The sequence below is a fragment of the Sarcophilus harrisii genome, chromosome 3, assembly GCF_902635505.1.
Source record: "Sarcophilus harrisii chromosome 3, mSarHar1.11, whole genome shotgun sequence".
In the NCBI taxonomy this organism is placed as follows: domain Eukaryota; kingdom Metazoa; phylum Chordata; class Mammalia; order Dasyuromorphia; family Dasyuridae; genus Sarcophilus; species Sarcophilus harrisii.
The window spans coordinates 408,308,665-408,322,048 of NC_045428.1; positions in this window are offsets into that span (position 1 = coordinate 408,308,665).

The following is a 13,384-nucleotide window of genomic DNA, read 5'->3' on the forward strand; positions in this document are numbered from 1 at the left end:
TGGGGAATAGATGGAAATTTTTTGTTAAAGAATATAATAGAATATTATTGCATCATTTAAATAAATGGCAAATATAAAGAATTTTTAAGATTTTTGTGACCTGACACAAAGCAAGTATGCAGCAACCAAAAGAATAATTTACAAAATGGCCATAATATTAAGGGCAACACAATTGAAAGACATCAGAATTCTGATCAATAAAGTAATTAAGCTTGACTTCAGCTGTCTGACAGTGAAACATGCCATCTTCCTCTCAAGCAAAGTGCAGAGGGAAGCATACATTTTTAAATATGAGGAATGTGTTGCTTACAACATGGTTTAATAGTAAGAGAGCTTCCCTAAAGGCCAAGAAAACCTGGGTTAAAAGGCTACATCTGACAAATCAATTTCTATTTCAATGCCCCCAGATATTCTTTTAAGACCATAAATTGCATAACAGATCTTGACCTACATTGATAGGAGGAATTTCCTCATTATAGAATGTCCTATATTCATAAGCTCACAAATCTAGCCCCTGTACTTCATTGGGAGGGATGTAGTCAGAAATTATTGGAAAGTAGCAATAATTATTTTTTTTAAATATGAAAAAATTTTAGTTAGGACAATTGTGGTCAAAAATTGTTGCAAAGTAATAGAATTCTTTTTTAAAAAACATCAATAATTTTTTAAATATTAACTTATTCTTACTAAATAGTAAAATAGACTATCCATTTTTTGACCATTCTTATTGACAAATCTAAAAAAATCCCTCAACTTGCAAAATATTTCCTTTTCCTTTTTAAACTAACCAGTGTTATAGAAAAGATGCAAAAGTTTTCAAGACCAATAGCTCAAGTATGATATAACATGCTGACTATTGTAGGTTCAGATAAAGGAATTTTTTTTTAATTTATTTTCAGGAATCCTAATTTTTTTTAGCTTCAAATTAATTTTTCCCCCAGACTCTTGTCTGATTTTAGTTTGCATAGGTACTATACAACATCCTTAATAGTTATTTTGTTGAAGAAATATTTTATCCCAGATTATTATTAAAATAGAATTCTAATTTATAATAAATCATAACCTTTTCCATTATATAACTTTATTTTCAAATTACTTTTTTTTCCTCTTCCTTTAACTTTCCTGGCTTTTTTCTTGAAAATAATAGTTTCCCCCCCTTATATCTTATTGCTGCATGTGTAAAATATATATAAATAATACTATAAATACTTTTTAATATGCGTATTACATATGATTATATATGATATGTAATGCTATTGTGTTACATAATGTTATATATAACAGTATATACTATATGTAGTATTATAAGGTAATAAGATACTATGTAACAATAATATTATTTATGTATCAATAGTATTCCCTATTATACTCTAGCATAATACTATGTAATAGTATTATATATGTATGTTTCATATACTATTTATATGCTATATATTCATCTCACTGCTTCAAAGAGTTGTTTTGAATAGGAGAGCTCTAGAGATGTTGGAGAGGTCAGTTGTGTTAATTTCAAAGAGCGCCAATCTTCAGTGTGATGTTGCCTAGCAACCGGTCTCTTAGTCTTCTTCCTTTGTGGATGTAGAGAGTGGAGCTGATTCTGTTTTCAGGCAGGGATGCCTTCCTAATATGAGTAGATTTTAGCAAAGGATAGCAACAAATAGCTTCATCCTTCCTAATCATATTGGATCTTCACACAGTTTTTTCAAACCTTAAAACATACACAGATATATTAAAAGGAAGCCAATTTTATAAGGTCTAACAATAGAAGCTCCCTATATCCATAATATTGGGGAACATTCACAAAATTCTCCCTTTTTGGTATTGTTTCTTCCATGAAACAGACTTTTCCAAAATTCCAAAAGACAGTTAATACTCTTCAATGGAACTTGAAAGGAGTGCTAAGTATCAGTTACTATAGCAACAGGAGCCAGAAGGGCATGCTTTTCTCCCTTAGGTACAGCATGGCTGAAATTTGTTCTACCAGGGATCAGTGGTACTCAAGCAGCATGCTTATTAATTAGAAATAAGCTACCTATTTTTTTTAAAATACTCTAATGTTTTTCCTCCAATCTTCACATGAAAAGCAAGAAATCTCTTTGCAATTCCTGAAGCTAGTGTCCGGATATACCAAAATTATACAGTAAGGATATTGATGCATAGACACAGGGGAGCAAAAAACAACAAATGTGTTATAATGTAACAAGTAGAATTTATATAAAAATAAAAAATCTTAAGAGTCTTAAATCTAGAAGGCACATTAGACAGAAAGAATCTTAATATATTGTCCAAGAACCAACAGTATAATCTACCTGAGATTTTTAGATGATGATGATAGTGTTGGTGGTGATTGTGGTGATAATGACAAAAACAGCATAATTTATATAATTAGTACAGACTAGTAGAAAATAATAGGTCGGTAGAACCTAACCACCTGCCCTTTGTTCTGTAACAGTTTAATTGATTGCTACCAGATATCATGCAGAAAACTGACTAAATCAGTCATTGTGGTTGAAGTTAACTATAATTAATTTCCTAATTAGTTCCAGTGGCCAACATGTATTTGATCATGGCCCACTATTTTGGAAAAAAAAAATGATATGACCCCATTTTACTGAATGCTCAGGTCTATCTGTGAATTTATAAATTTGAATTTTCCCTACAATAAATAGATTACAAGTCATTCATGCCTGCCATTCTGTATGACTCAAATTTATTTATGTCTTTTCATAAGTTTGCAACAGAGAATCTAATCAAAATGCAGGGGGACTTTCCTCACATCACAAGAAGATACCATTAAAGCACTTGAGCTATTGGACCTGATGAGGTTACCAAGAGCTAAAGGAAAAAGAATGCTTAGGATAATTGGGGAACACCTAAAGTTAGAAGGAAAGCTGTAGATCATGAACTAGCTAAGAAGTCTGAAAAGAAGAACTTATGACAAGTAGAAGGCAAACTAGGAGGAAGTGATGTCATTAAAACCCAGAGGGAGAAAATATTCAGGAGGACCCTCATTCTCAATATTTCACCAATCCTCTGTTTTCTGTCTTAGATTTTCCTGATGACATCTTTTATTAGCATTTTTCTTTTTAGGTCCTCAACTTGAGTATAAGCAGCCTATAAGCACCATGCACTTTTCCATGAGTTAGTGTAAAATTCATTTTCACTTTTTTAGAGACCACTGTTCCATGAATCAGTCTTGTCATAACATTGATAAAAATTTAGTATTTAAAAGATGGGTCTTTGTTTTGGGGAAAAAAGTGTGATCATTTCAAAAGCTTTACAGTATCCTTCAGGTAATCCAACCCCATCTCTTTCTCCTATTTAATTCTAGGCTCAACTTTTTTTTGTATTATGTGTTGTGGGAATAATGATGAACAAGGTCTATAGGTTGTCCATCTAACTGCATGCAATCATTTGGGCAAGAGACCTCCATTTATTTCTTCCTGCGTAGGTGATCAGCCCAAACTCTTTTGAGTAGTTACAGATCTGTTCCAGGAAATTACCATGTTTTGAAGCTTGATGTAGTCATCACAATGTTATCCACAATTTGGAGCTCTTGGAGAACGTCACCATCCAGCAGGAGCCTTTCTTCACTTTAGACTCTGCTCCATATCTCTTCTATCACATCAACAAACACTTCTTGGAGTACACATGTCTCTGTTTTATGATGATTGATGTTTGGAGCCAGAGGAACATTAAGCATGATTATCTTTGTTTTTATAGTGATTAATCAATCTTGAATGCTTTTGATGATGGGTGGGAAACCTTTTCTGTAAGAGCTTGTAAGTTAACATTTTGTTCAGCCAAATCATTTTTTCATAATCATCAAATAAGTGCAAAAAAGGTTCACTAGATCCTACCATCCTTGGAATATGCCTAGGCCTATCTCTCCATTTGAAACTATTGACCATCTTTTCCTCCTGAATGTTTTCTCCCTCTGGATTTTAATGACATCACTTCCTCCTAGTTTGCCTCCTACTTGTCATAAGTTCTTCTTTTCGGACTTCTTAGCTAGTTCATGATCTACATCTTTCCTGCTAACTGTAGGTGTTCCCCAAAGATCTATCCTAAGCATTCTTTTTCCTTTAGCTCTTGGTAACCTCATCAGGTTCCATGGGTATAACTGTCATTTCCATACAGATGACTCTCAGTTTTTTATATTGAGTCCATCTTTCCATTGATTTTAGTTCTCACCACCAATTATCAATTGAATCTTTCAAATGGGTGACCTAGAGACATCTTAAATATAACATGTACAAAATTGAATTCATCATCCTTGTCCTGAAATCCTCCTCTCTTCTAAACTACTCTATTTATTTAGAGGTAATATTGTCCTTCCAGTTTCACAGAGTTATAACCTTGGCATCTTCCTTTAATTCTCACTGTTCCTCACCAAGTATATACAATTTATTTTCCAAATATTGCTGTTTCTGCCTTCATATCTTTTGAATTTCGCTCTTTTTTTTTCTTACACAGCTACCATATTAATGCAGCTCATAGCCACTCACCTAGATTATCACAAGGGCTTCCTAAGTCATCTCCACATTTCACATACATACATACACACACACAAGATAGATAGATAGATATGAAAAAGCATTCCATATGTCTTCTATATGTCAGTTCTTTCTCTGGATGTAGAGAGTATATTCCTTTATAATCCTTTGTAATTAATTTGGATATTTATAATAGTCAAAATGGCAGTCACTCAAAGTTGTTCTTAAAACAATTTTGTTACTGTATACAACATTCTCTTGGTTCTGCTCATTTCACTCTTCGTTATTTCATGCAAGTCTATCCATGTTTTTTAAGATCATTAAGCTCATCATTTCTTATAACACCGTAGTATTCCATCACAATTATATTCCACAATTTGTTCAGCCATTTCCCAATGACAGCCATTCTTGCAATTTCTAGGTCTTTACCATCACAAAGAGAGCTGCTATAAATATTTTAGAGGATATAGATTATGTGCTATATAAATATGTATTTCCTCTTCTTTCCCCCAGTTCCACTTAACAACCAAAGTAGCTTTGACAAGAGTAGTTATTTCATAACTATAGCAAGAATCAGCAAATACATCCCTTCCATGGATATTATCCTCCCAATTTATATAATTTCAGTCTATGGGAAGGAGAGGGAAATTAGGTTCATACTTTAGTTTAGTTCTTATATAGAATAGTCTCACCAATTTCCAAGTCTAAACTATTCCTTCAACTCAAGGCCTGGGTAACCTGGCTTTTCAGGACTTTTCTACAGGATTAGAAGCAATATTCAGCCTAGAATCCTACCTCCTTGGTCATCATAGCAAATTTTAATATAGGGTGTGTGTGTGTGTGTGTGTGTGTGTGTGTGTGTGTGAAGATCCAAATCTGGTAGTTTTAAAGATATAGCCACAGTTCTGGCTATGTAGTCAATGGAAAAAGACCATTCCTTCAAGGAACACAGAATATCATTTCCCAGAAGCAAGTCCCTGCCATATCCTGTGTTGCTGCCTCTATGTTAAGCAATCTGGAATAATACAAAGCAAATTCCTATTACACCAAAGTGAATGAACTAAATTTAAATTTCTTTTTTTTTTCTTTTCTTTTTTTTTTTCGAACATAGCATATTATTTATATTCAATCTCCATAGTTCTTTTTCTGCATGCAGATGGCATTTTCTATCCAAGGTTCATTGGGATTTCCTTGGATCATCAAACCACTAAGAAGAACCAAGTCTTTCATAGTCAATCATCACACATTCTTGCTGTTACTGTGTATGATGTATTCCAGGTTCTGCTTGTTTCACTCAGCATCAGTTCATGTAAATCTTTCCAAACCTTTTTAAAATCTGCTTGTTCCTCATTTTTTATAGAACAATAATATTCCATTACCTTCATATATCATGACTTATTCAGCCATTCCCCAATTGATAGGCATCTACTTATTTTCCAAATCTTTGCTGCCACAAAAAGAGCTGCTACAAACATTTTTGCACATATAAGTCTTTTTGCCTCTTTTATCATTTCCTTGAGATACAGACCCAGTAATGGCATTGCTGAGTCAAAGCACATGCACAGTTTGATAGCCCTTTGGGCATAATTCCACATTGCTCTCCAGAATGTTTAGATCATTTCACAACTTGGCCAACAATGTATTAGTGTTTTCCCACATCCCCTACAACATTTATCATTATCCGTTCCTGTCATCTTGCAAATCTGAGAGGTATGAGGTAGTACCTCAGAGTTGTTTTAATTTGCAATTTCCTAATCAATAGTGATTTAGAGCATTTTTTTCATAGGACTATGGATGACTTTAATTTCTTCATCTGAAAATTATCTAATCTTTTGACCAATTATTGATTGGAAAATGACTTTTATTCTTATAAATTTGAAATAGTTCTTTATATATTTAGAAATGAGACCTTTATCAGAAACACTGGCTATAAAGAATTTTCCCCAATTTTGTACTTCCTTTTTAATCTTGTCTGTTGGTTTTGTTTATGCAAAAATTTCTTAATTTAATATAATCAAAATTGTGCATTTTGCATTTTATAATGTTCTCTAGTTCTTCTTTAGTCATAAATTCCTCCCTTCTCCAAAGATTTGATAGGTAAACTATCCCTTGTTCTCCTAATTTACTTATGGTATCACTCTTTATGCCCAAATCCTATACCCATTTTGACCTTATTTTGGTATGAGGTGTGAATGTAGGTCTGAGTGTCTGATATAATTTCCAGTTTTCCTATCATTTTTGTGAAATAATGGTTTCTTGTCCCAGAAGCTGGAGTTTGGGGGTTTATCAAATACTAGATTACTATAGTCATTGATTATTACGTTGTGTGTACCTAACCTATTCCACTGATCCACTATTCTGTTTCTTAGATAGTAACAAATGGTTTTGATGACTGCTGCTTTATAATATAGTTTTAGGGCTGGTACTGCTAGGCTACCATCCTTTGTATTTTTTTTCGTTAACTCCCTTGATATTTTTGACCTTTTTGTTCTTCCAGATAAATTTGTTATTATTTTTCATTGCTCTGTAACATAATGTTTTGGCAGTTTATTGGTATGGCACTGAACAAGTAGACCAATTTAGGCAGAATTGTAATTTTTATTATATTAGTTCACCCCACCCATAAACAATTGATATTTTTCCATAAAGTACCTGAGTGACTCTTAGTAGATACATTATCAAATTTTGTATAACTCCTCTAATTACTTAAATTGAAAGTTCTGTATCTAGATTTTGCTGCCGAATTTTGTTGATTATATACAGAATGCTAATGATTCTTAGCCAGGACCAAATGGTTTTGATGATTGCTGCTATATAATACAATTTTAAGTGTGGCCCAGCTAGCCTACCTTCCTTCGTTTGTTTTTTTTTTTTTTTTTTTTTTTGTTTGTTTTTTCATTAATTATCTTGAAATTCTTAACCTTTTATTTCTTCCAGATGAACTTTAGTATTTTTTCTACCTCTATAAAGTAATTTCTTGGCAGTTTGATTGGTATGGCATTGCATAAGTAGGTTGATTTAGGTGGAATTGTAATTTTTATTATATTAGCTTGGTCTACCTATAAGCCCTTGATATTCTTCTAGTTATTTAGATATGACTTTATTTATGTGAAAAGTGTTTTGTAACTGTATTATTATAGTTCCTGGCTTTGTCTTAGCAGGTAGAGTCCAAAATATTTTATATTATCTACACTTATTTTAAATAGGATTTCTCTTACTAATTCTTGCTGCTGAGCTTTATTGGTAATATATAGAAATGCTAATGATTTATATGGGTTTATTTTATATCCTGCAACTTTGCTGAAGTTAATTGTTTCTAGTACTGCTTTAGTTGACTCTTTAGGATTCTCATATAATTTTGTTTCCTCTTTATCCTAATTCCTCAATTACTTTTTCTTCTTTTATTGCTAAAACTAACATTTCTAGTACAATATTGAATAGTAGTAGATATAATGAGCTTCCTTGTTTCATTCTTGCTCTTAACTGGGAATGCTTCTAGTTTATATCCATTACATATAATACTTGCTGATGATTTTAGATAGATACTACTATCATTTTAAGGAAAATTCCATTTATTCATATGTTCTCTAGTGTATTTAATAGGAATAGATGTTATATTTTGTCAAACACTTTTCCTGCATCAGTTGAGATAATCATATGATTTCTGTTAGTTTGGTTACTGATATGGTAAACTATGCCAATGGTTTTCCTGATACTGAACCAGCCTTGCATTCCTGGTATAAATATTACTTGTCATTGTATATTATTTTGCAGATGAGTTGTAATCACTTTGCTAATATTTTATTTAAAATTTTTGTATCAATATTTATTAGAGAAATTCATCTATAATTTTCTTTCTTTATTTTGGCACTTCCTGGTTTAGGTATCAGCATCATATCTGGGTCAAAAAAGGAATTTGGTAAAACTCCTTTTTCCCCTATTTTTTCAAATAGTTTATATAATATTGGAATTAATTGTTCATTAAATGTTTGGTAGAATTCACTTGTAAATACATCTGACCTGGAGTATTTTTTCCTTAAGGAGTTCATTAATGGCTTGTTCAATTTCTTTTTCTAAATGGGACTATTTAAGTAATTTACTTCCTCATCTGTTAATCTGGATAATCTATATTTTATGTGCATTTATCCATTTTACTTAGATTATCAGATTTATTGGCATACAATTGGGCAAAATAGCTCCTAATTATAATAAATAGTATTTCAGAGAAGAATTTTTACCTGTTAAAATATATATTCTGCAGGGCAGCCGAGTGGTGTAGTAGATAGAGCATTAGCCCTAAAGCCAGGAGGATGTGAGTTGAAATCTGGTTTCAGACACTTAATACTTCCTAGCTATGTAACCCTGGATAAATCACTTAACCCCAATTGCCTCAGATATATATATATATATCTTACAATCTTATTAAAGTCATTCATTATTTCAATTTTTTGTTTGATATTTGGATTGTCAATATGAACTATTATATTATCTGCAAATTATGATTTCATCATTTTTGATATTAAGGCCCTTAATATCTTTAAATATTTTGTAACAATTGCTATTATTTCTGATATTTTGTCAATAGAAATAGTGAATACCACTATTCAATACATTTTCTGTTGGTGAGAATGCTACTAATATGTCTTCATTTCATATTATATTAGTTCTCAGTCTAAGATAGAAACTTGTGGTGAAGAAACAATTCTATTCTTATTTGAATATTTTTGTCATATGTGAATATTTAATGTAAAGACTTTTATGAATAGATGCTGAATGAAGTAGAACTAGAAGAATAGACACCATGGTCTGTATCCTAAAGAGATCATAAAAGAGGGGAAAGTATCCATATATGCAAAAGTATTGGAGCAGATATTTTTGTGATGGCAACAAAATGAAAAAGGAGTAGATGTACACCAATTAGGGAATTGCTGAATAAGTTATGATATATGAATGTAATAAAATTATTGTTCTATGTTAAATGATGAGCAGGCTGTTTCCAGAAAAGCCTGGAAAGACTTGCATAAACTTATGCTGAGTGAAGTAAGTAGAATCAAGAGATCACTGTATACAGTAATAGCAAGATTATATAATGATTTGTTGGACTTCAAAACCCTCAGGAATCATTGGATTCTCTGAGACATGATAAGATTGTTGTAGGACTTGAAAACCCTCAAGAATCATTGGATTTTCTGAGAAATGATAAGACTGTTTCAGGATTTCAAAATTTGCTGGAATCATTGGATTCTGTAACACATAAAAAGACTGTTGCAGGACTTCAAAAACTTGGGGGGATCATTGGATTCCCTGACACATGAAGCAATGGACAATTGGTTTTGGACTATCTCTTAGCTGCTGAAGCTGCATATATGTGACTGTTGTTTATGTACCCTCCTTCTAGGATTTCTGGAAATCTTTTACACACCATGTTGATTCATATTCTTTGTTATATCACTACTTTCATGTACAATTCATGTTTGTTACACCACATCGAGCCTGCACTGACTGTGGGGAGAGTCATCACTAATAGCCTCTGCATTATTGCTATGTGTTTGTGTAATACCTTCCATGCTGATGGGTTTGTGCATACCTGATTCTAATAAGACCCTTCAGCCCAGAAACCTGCTAGCAATCCCCACTTCCCTTTGGTGCTTTTCATCTCCCTTCCTGAGATGTCAGGGAGGACGTGATCATCTCCTTTTCTGTGTTTTCACCTCCTTTCCTGAGAATTCAGGGAAGGCTGTGATCACCTCCCCTTGTGGGCTCTCACCTCCCTGAGAGGTTAGAGATGGCTTGACCACCTGTGCTCTAAAACAAAAGAAAGAGGGAGCTGTAATGGGCTAAAATTGAGTTGATGCACTGAGGGCTAATTACCAATGGGACAATACTCTTTTAGCATATGCTTGGAGAAAGAATGGCCCTGTCCACTACTCTGTGAAAGTTTGATATGTTTGGCATATAGAGAGATTGAGGAGGATTTAGAGGGTGGAATGAGAAAACCAGTCACTCCTGGTGGATTCATGTTGCAATTCCTCTCACTTCATATCACCATTCCATTCACATCCACAAAGAATAAAGATCAAGGACTTTTGCTCATCCTGACTCCAGCTGATTCTAAAGTATCCAGGGTTCTAATGTGGTCTTCACAATGATTAACTATGATAGACTGGGATCTTCTCAGCAATATAGTCCTCCAGGGCAATTCCAATTGACTTGGGATGGACAACATCATCTTCATCCAGAAAGAGAACCATGGAGACTGAATAAAAGTAAAAAAGATCAAGGTTAACTTAATTATATTGTTATTACGTCAAAATATTTATTTATATTTAAACTAAATACATTTAAATATATATTAAAGAGATATTAACTGAGGATTGAAGCAAAGTATTTTCACTATTTTTTGTTTGCTTTTTCTTTCTCATAGTTTTTGCCTTTTGTTCTGATTTTTCTTTTGCAAAATGACTAAGGTGGAAATATTTTTTAAGTGTTTGTACATGTATAATCTGTATCAGAATGCTTACTCTCTTGTTTAGGGGAGAAGTAATGGAGGGAGAGAGAAAAAATTTGGAACTCAAACTCTTACAAAAAGGAATGTTGAAAACTATGTGTAATTGGAAAAATAAAATACTACTGAATTAAAAAAAAAGAATAGATATCTATAACTAAAATCATATAAATAATATGAAGAGCATGTTTATTCCGAATAATTTTAATGACTAGTCTTGGTCTCACAGAATGAAATACATTTCCTCTAAGTAGACAGATAAGTGTGGGTTAAATTGGAAGGGTAAGGAGAATGGAGTGTGGGTACAAAATATTACCTACAGTATCATACAACAACTACATCAGTTTGATACTGGTTTAACTCAAGCATTTTTCTTTGTGACAAAGGAAGGTTCAAAATGAGAGGGTAAGGGTTATTTTCAGAAATGACAGACTACATAAAAACAAATTACATCAAAATGACATTTTCTTAAAATTTATATTGAATTTTTATCAAAGGGTTTTTCTGCATCTATTGGCATAATTATATAAGTTTTTTTGTTATATCCTAAGAAATATCTCATGAGTGATAGCCATGGTGTGGTAGAGAGAGAGATCTCAGATACAAGAAGACTAAGATTCTAATATAACCTGTGATATAGATTGTGTGACCCTGAGCAAGTCACTTAATCTCTCAATATTCTTGATAATATTCTAAAACCATAAGCCAAAGAAAATGTACTGAAATGCATTAATAAGAATGATTCCTCATTGAAGGGTTCCCTCTTCCAATGAAATCACAAGTCTTGTTCCATGTGAATCACATTATATTGATTAGTTTTTCTAATGCTGAATTATTCTTTTATATTTAGCAGAAATCTCAACTAATGACAATGAATACTTTTTAAAGTGTAATACTGTATTTTCTTAGCTAGCATTTTATTTAATAATTTTGTATCCATGTTCATTATTGAAAATGGAATGTAATTTTCTTATTTAGCCTGATCTTTGCTAGTTTCTTTTTTAAAATCAATACTATATACAAGTTAAAGTATGGGCAAACATTATTGAATTGAATTTCTCTATACTTATTAATTATGTGTGCAATACTAAAATTTTAGAAAAGTAAGGGACCTTAGACATCACCTATTCAAATCTATAACACAATTCCCCACTAGCCTTTAGGAATTAATTTTTATAGGAAGGTTTTAAGTCCATCTTGTCCATGTTTATTTGACATTATCTATATGACAGGATAATTCTTTGACAACTTACCCAATTCTGAGAATGGTCCATTTGTTCATTTGTGCCTATTTTTAACTAATAATTTGTAATTTTGTAATTTATATCTTTTCCAGTTTTATTATGTGCTAGTGTATAATTCTATTGATCTTTTCAAATCTCCTGGTTTGTTTTGTTTGTTTGTTTGTTTGAGTTTTGTTTTATCAATTCAGCTGTTCTTTCCAGTAATGATTCATGGCTGTGAGAGTTGAACTATAAAAAAAGCTGAGTGCTGCAGAATTGAAGCTTTCAAATTGTGGTGCTGAAAAAGACTTTTGAGAGTCCCTTGGACAGAAAAGAAATAAAATCAGTCAATATTTAAAGAAATTTATTCATGCTATTCAATGGAAAGTCAAATAATAAAGCTGAAGCTTAAATATTTTTGGTCATATAATGAGAAAATAGGACTCTGGAAAAAATCTTGATGTTGGGGAATACTAAAGACAAATGGAGAAGGGGAAGTTGGAGGATGAGATAGATAGTATCATGAAAATGATAAACATGAATTTGGACAGACTTTTGGGAAATAGTGGAGAATAGAAGAGCCTGACTGCTATGTTCCACAGGGCAACTAAATGACTGAATAATTCTTTCATTATATTATATTTACTTCTGCTATTAATCTTATAATCTTTGTTTTCACTTTCCTTTGGAATATATCTGTACTTCTAGTACTTTTAGGTAGATGCTCAATTCACTTTTTAAAGCCTTTTTCTTTAAACTTATCAAAGAGAGAAAGTCCACATAGTTCTACTTATATATCTCATAGAGACATGGAGTATACCCTGTGTTTTTCAAGAATATGGCAGCAAAGTCTAAACACTTACGATTTGTTCTACCATTTTAGAAAAGCTTCTAGAGAGGTTCCTGAAAAGATTTTCTTTAAGTACTTTTTAAGGACCAGTCTGGAAAGGAAATGAGCATTTATAAAGCAATTATTTTGTGTTAGGTATTTTCAAAAATATTATTTCATTCAATCCTCTTAAATATGAAATAGGAGCTATTATCCCATTTTGCAATGAGAAAACTGAGATCACAAAAGTGACTTGACCGTCATACAATTAGTATGCATTTGAGTCTGAATTTGAATTGAGGATAAGGACTCCAGGTCCAAAGATCTATTC